The following is a 6635-nucleotide window of genomic DNA, read 5'->3' as shown; positions in this document are numbered from 1 at the left end:
AGGCCAACTCTGAACTGCATCAATCTTCTTGGGATCCACCTTAATACTCTCTCCTAATACAACATGCCCCAAGAATGCCATAGACTCTAGCCAAAACTCACACTTGGAGAACTTAGCATATATCTCATGTTCCCGCAATGTCTGAAGCACCACTCTCAAATGCTGCTCGTGCTCCTCCAGGCTACGTGAGTAAATCAAGATGTCATCAATGAAGACAATAACGAAGGAATCAATATAAGGCCTAAACACTATGTTCATCAAATCCATGAACACTGCTGGGGCATTAGTCAAGCCGAAGGACATCACTAGAAACTCATAATGACCATATCTGGTACGGAAGGCAGTCTTCGGAACATCTGAGTCCCGAATCTTCAACTGATGGTACCCTGACCTCAAGTCGATTTTAGAAAACATCCTAGCTCCCTGCAACTGGTCAAACAAATCATCGATACGCGACAACGAGTACTTGTTCTTGATGGTAACCTTTTTCAACTGGCGATAATCAATACGCATCCGCATAGTCCCATCTTTCTTCTTCACAAATAACACTAGTGCACCCCAAGGTGATACACTTGGCCTCACAAACCCCTTTGCTAACAACTCCTCAAGCTGCTTCTTCAACTCTTTCGGAGCCATACGGTACGGTGGGATAGATATAGGCTGGGTGCCTGGAGCCAAATCAATACGGAAATCAATATCATGATCTGGCGACATTCCTGGAAGGTTAGAAGTAAACATATCAGCGAACTCCCGGACTACTGGCACTGAATTAATAATCAAAAACTCTACGGTAGTATCCCGAACATAGGCTAAATAAGCCAAACAACCCTTCTCGACCATATGTCGAGCCTTATGGAAAGAGATAACCCGACTAGATGTACAGACAGACGAATCCTTTCACTCCAACTTGGGCAACTCCGGTATCACTAAAGTAACAGTCCTGGCATGGCAATCAAGAATGGCGTGATATGGAGATAACTAGTCCATGCCCAGGATGACCTTAAAGTCGGTCATATCAAGTAACAAAAGGTCCGCTCTAGTCTCGTAACCACAGAATGTGACCACACAGGACCGATAGATCCGATCCACAACCACAGAATCGCCCACATGGGTGGACACATAAACATGAGTCCCCAAGGACTCATGAGGAATATTTCGGAAATGAGAAAACAGCGATGACACATATGAATAGGTAGATCCTAGATCAAATATTACTGAAGCATCTCTACCGCAGACAGAAATAATACTTGTGATCACTGCATCTAAGGCCACTGCTTCTGGTCTGGCCGAAAAATCATAGAATCTAGTTGGGATGCCACCTGACTGGCCCCCACCTGCATGACCTCCACCTCTAGGATGGCCTCTACCCACCTGCCCTCCGCCTCTAGGCGGCCGGACGGCTAGTGCGGCTGTTGGAGCTGAAATCATGGGTTGCTGACCCTGCTATACTACCTTGCCCCGAAACCTGGGGCAATATCTCTTTATGTGACCTGGATCTCCACACTCGTAACAACCTCTCGGTACCATGGACTGCTACCCTAAAGTCTGACTCTGATGGCCTAAATACCCACTAAAAGGACCCTGAATGGCTGGGGGTGGTATGAACTCTCTGGCATGGCGCTGAAATAAGCACTGGAAGAACCCCAATGAACTGGCGGGAGATAAGAACTCTCTGGCATAACACAAAAATAGGGTCGCGCCGGAGCACCCCGAGGAGGTGGTGATGCTGAATATGTGGGCCTACTGGGCTGACCTCTGCCCCTAGCCGGAGCACCTCTAAACTCTCCAGAGAAACGGGCCCTCTTGTCCTGCTGCATCTGCTCTCTACCCCTCTGGCGGTAGCCCTCAATCCTCCGAGCAATCTCCACTACTAGTTGATAGCCAATACCCATCTCAACCTCCCGGGGCATACTAGCCCGAATATTGGGGTGCAATCCCGCAACAAATCTCCGCACTCTCTCTGCGTCAATAGGAAATATCATAAGTGCATGGCGAGATAACTCAGAGAACCTCACCTCATAATCAGTCACTGACATCTGACCCTGCTCGAGCTACTCGAACTGACCTCAAAACTCTTCCCTCTGAGAGGGTGGAATATACCTATCCAAGAAAAGCTATGTAAACTGGTCCCAAGTCATGGGAGGATAACCCGCCGTTCTGCCAAGAAGATGAGACTGCCACCATCTACGAGCCCTGCCCTCCAGCTGGAAAGTAGTAAAATCCACCCCATGGGACTCCAATATCCTCATGTTGTGCAGTTTGTCTCTGCACATGTCAATAAAGTCCTGAGGATCCTCGTGCCGCTCCCCCCCAAATACCGGAGGGTGAAGCCTAGTCCATCTGTCCAAAAGCTTCTGCGGCTCGCCGACCGCAGCTGATCTAAGATCAGCCGTAGCTGCTGCTACTGGCTGGGCTCTGGCCATGGGTAGTGTACCCGGGGTCTGATATACTGCAACTGCGTGCGTCACCTCCTCCTACCTGATATGTGGTTGGGTCCGCTGGAAACAAACCAGCCTGAGTCATAGTGTCCATGAACCGTATCATACGACCAATGACCTCCTGAAAGCCCGGTGCTGTCATGAAATCTACCGTGGCTGGCCCTGCGACAGGCATCTCGCCCTACTCCTCAATAATGGGATCCTCCACTGGATCCGCTGGTGGTGCTACTGGGGCAGCTGTGGGATGCCCTCGTCCCCTACCTCGGGTCGGTGCCCTCCTCCGGCCTCTGCCTCGGCCCCTAGCAACAGGGGGAGCAGCTCCTCCCGGGTCTGGAACGTTCGTCGTACGCATCCTCACCATTTGTGAGAGAATAGAAGGAATAAACTTAGTATACCATCAATTGCACGATAGGAGATGAATAAAGAATAGTTTCCTAACACCCTATAGCCTCTCAAAGATAAGTACGGACGTCTCCGCACCGATCCGCAAGACTCTACTAGGCCTGCCCATAACTTGTGAGACCTACGTGAACCTAGTGCTTTGATACCATGTTGTCACGACCCAATTCCAATTTAGGCCGTGATGGAGCCCAACACCATTGTCAGGCAAGCCGACACTAATCAAACTAGTGGTTTCTCATTTTAATAAATTTATTAAGTGGATACATTTCCTTATTTGTTGAAAAGATTTAGAAATTCGCAATTGGGACATAATTAAACGGGAATAACAAGTACTAATCAAAATCAAGTAAACAAATCCAAAATCATAAGTCTACTAGAGTACGTGCCAAGACCTGGTGTCACAAGTATGTGGGCAATCTAGTAGAATATACAAAAATATCTATCCTACTGCTTGAAAGGAAATAGACAGAAACAAAATAAAAGAGGGACTCCCAGATGTTGTAGGACGGCTCAGAAGGCATCTCATCGTGAAGTCTCGAGATGGGGATCAAAACTGCGCACCAGACTGGTAACCAGATGCACCTGCCTCAGATCCTGTACAATTAAGTACAGAAGTGTAGCGTGAGTACATAAAACAATATGTACCCAGTAAGTATCCCGCCTAACCTCGAAGAAGTAGTGACGAGGGGTCGCCTTCGACACTTACTAGGGTCAATAACATAATAATATGAGATTCTAATTAAGCATGGTATACAATAATAAGACTTAGAACAAGAATTTAACTGGTCAAGAAATCACCATATTTAAGAACTTAATCACTTGCTTCCTTTAAAATATATGATCACACAAACAAGGAATCCATATTAATTATGAAATAAACTTTCATTTCTACTGTCACACACCATACCACCGAGGACGTTCAGGCCGATCCAACATAAATATAAATTGTGCACTGTCGAGGGTCGAACGACGCGAACCATAGATGCATCTATTTCCCCTCTCGTGAATCATACATGCGACGCGGTCAAACATAAATTTAAAGAATTTCTCCGCTCGCGAATGAGTGAAAATGGCCCAAAGAATGAGAGAAAATGGCTTAAGTCTCGTATTAATTGAACCTCACCGCCCCAGCGATTTTAGCACATGCGGTGCATAGGCTGCACCTGTGGATACGCTTCTCCGGACCAGGTGTCCGCTTCTGCGGAGTTGGTCGGGGCCGCATCTGCGAACGGGCTCCTGCTTCTGCGTAGAAGGAGCCACATCTGCGGACGCTGGTCTCGTACTTGCGAGCTCGCACCTGTAGCTGGCCAACCGCAGGTGCGGTTATGATAGAACTGGGGAACTTCAGCTGTTGCTTCAGCTCCCGAAATGATCCGAGCCTCATCCGATCGACACTCGGGGCCCCCCGAGCCCCTCCTGAACATACCAACAAGTTTGGAATCACAGAACAGACTCGGTCAAACTCACAGAATGCCAGAAATAACATTAAAACTAAGAATCACACCCTAAAACCAATTGAATCAAACTTAAGAACTTCAAGTTCTTCAATTTACTTCCAATGCGCCGAAACATACTTATACTACTCGGAATGACACCAAAATTTGCGTGCAAGTCTTAAATGACACTACGAAACTATTCCCGATCTTGGAATTCTATTTGGACCTCGATATCACTAAAACCCGCTCCAAACCAAATTTTAAAGAACCTCTAAAACCTTCCAGAACCAACTTTCTTTATTAGGTGCCAAAACGCTCCCGACTCATCCAAAACTCAATCCGAACATACGCCCAAGTCTGAAATCACCATACGAACCTATTGGAACCGTCAAATCCCGATTCCGAGGTCGTTTACTCAAAATATTGACCGAAGTAAAACTTGGCCTTTCAAGCCAACCTTAAGGAACCAAGTGTTCCGATTTCAACCCAAACCCTTCCAAATCCCGAACCAACCATCCTCACAAGTCATAAATCAGTAAAAGCATGTACGTGAAGTCTTATTTAGGGGAACGGGGTTCTAGAAAGTAAATCGACCGGTCCGGTCATTACATTAACTTACCTTCAAGTTGATAGTTGAAATCCCCTTTCAAAAGCTCCAAAATCGCCCAAAAATGGAGGAAATACGGGCTAAAATGACTGAGCCTCGTCCCCTTTTAAGGTTCTGCTCAGACAGTATTTCCGCATCTGCGGTGCCTGGGCCGCATTTGCGGACCACGGTCCGCTTCTGCGGAAGAACCCAAGGATGGCCAGGCTCGCTTCTGCAGACGAAGACCCGCTTCTGCGGTCCTGCTTCTGCGCCAAGTCTATCGCTCCTGCGGCTCAAGCCGCTTCTGCGACTCATCTCTCGCACCTGCGGCTGGCCAAGCGCAGGTGCGATTCTGACAGAAGCTGGGAGCTTCAGCTTTGGCTCCCAATTTCCAACTTGGTCTGAGCCTCGTCCAATTAACCCCGGTGACCCCGCCCGAACATACCAACAAGTTTAAAATCATAAAACGGACTTGATCGAACCCTCGGAACGTGTAAAACAACATCAAAACTAAGAATCATACCTCAAACCAAATTGATTCAACTTAGAATTTTCAAAATTTTCAAACTTACTAGGAACGCGCCGAAACATACTTAAACTACTCGGAATGACACCAAATTTTGCGTGCAAGTATTAAATTACCATACGGAGCAAGTCTCAGGATCGAAATTCCAAACGGACCTCAATTACTCCAAAACCTACTCCAAACCAAATTTAAAGAACATTTAAACCTTCAAATAGTTGATTTTTCCTATTAAGCGCCGAAACGCTCCCGAGTTGTCCAAAACCCGATTCGAACATACGCCCAAGTCCAAAATTATCATACGAACCTATTGGAACCGTCAAATCCCAATTTCGGGGTCGTTTTCTCAAAATGTTGACCGAAGTCAAACTTAGCATTTTAAGGCCAACTTAAGGAACCAAGTGTTCCGATTTCAACCCGAACACTTCCAAATTTTGAACCAACCGTCCCCGCAAGTCATAAATTAGTAAAAGCACATACATGGAGTTTTATTTAGGGGAACAAGGTTCTAAAAGTCAAAATGACCGATTGGGTCATTTCATTCTCCACCTCTTAAATAAACATTCGTCCTCGAACGAATTTAGAATTTTACCTGGAGTGCTGAATAAGTGTGGATATCTGCTCCGCATGTCCTCCTCGGCCTCCCAAGTCGCTTCCTCAACTGGTTGGCCCCTCCACTGGACTTTTACTGCAGTAATCTTCTTGGACCTTAACTGGCGAACCTATTTATAAACAATGGCAACTGGCTCCTCTTCATAACCCAAACTCTTATCTAGCTAAACCGTGCTAAAGTCTAATACATGGGATAGGTTGGCATGATACTTTCGGAGCATAGAAACATGGAAAACCGGATGAACTCCTAATAGACTAGGAGGCAAGGCAAGCTCATAAGCAACCTCCCCAACTCGCCTCAACACCTCAGATGGTCCTATAAACCTTGGGCTCAACTTGCCCTTCTTCCCAAATCTCATGATTCCCTTCATTGGCAAAACCTTCAAGAGGTTGGCATGATACTTCCGAAGACGCTCCTGAATCAACTTTACCTTTTCCGAGGCATCCTTCACCACATCAGTACCATATAACTTAGCCTCACCGGGCTCAAACCATCCGATGGGCGAACGACATTGCCGACCATATAAAGCCTCAAATGGAGCCATCTCGATGCTGGATTGGTAACTGTTGTTATAAGCAAACTCAGCTAAAGGCAAGATACGATCCCACTGAACTCCAAAGTCGATCATACATGCCCC

Source organism: Nicotiana tabacum, chromosome 4, assembly GCF_000715075.1.
Source record: "Nicotiana tabacum cultivar K326 chromosome 4, ASM71507v2, whole genome shotgun sequence".
Classification (NCBI taxonomy): domain Eukaryota; kingdom Viridiplantae; phylum Streptophyta; class Magnoliopsida; order Solanales; family Solanaceae; genus Nicotiana; species Nicotiana tabacum.
This window is presented reverse-complemented; position numbering follows the sequence as displayed.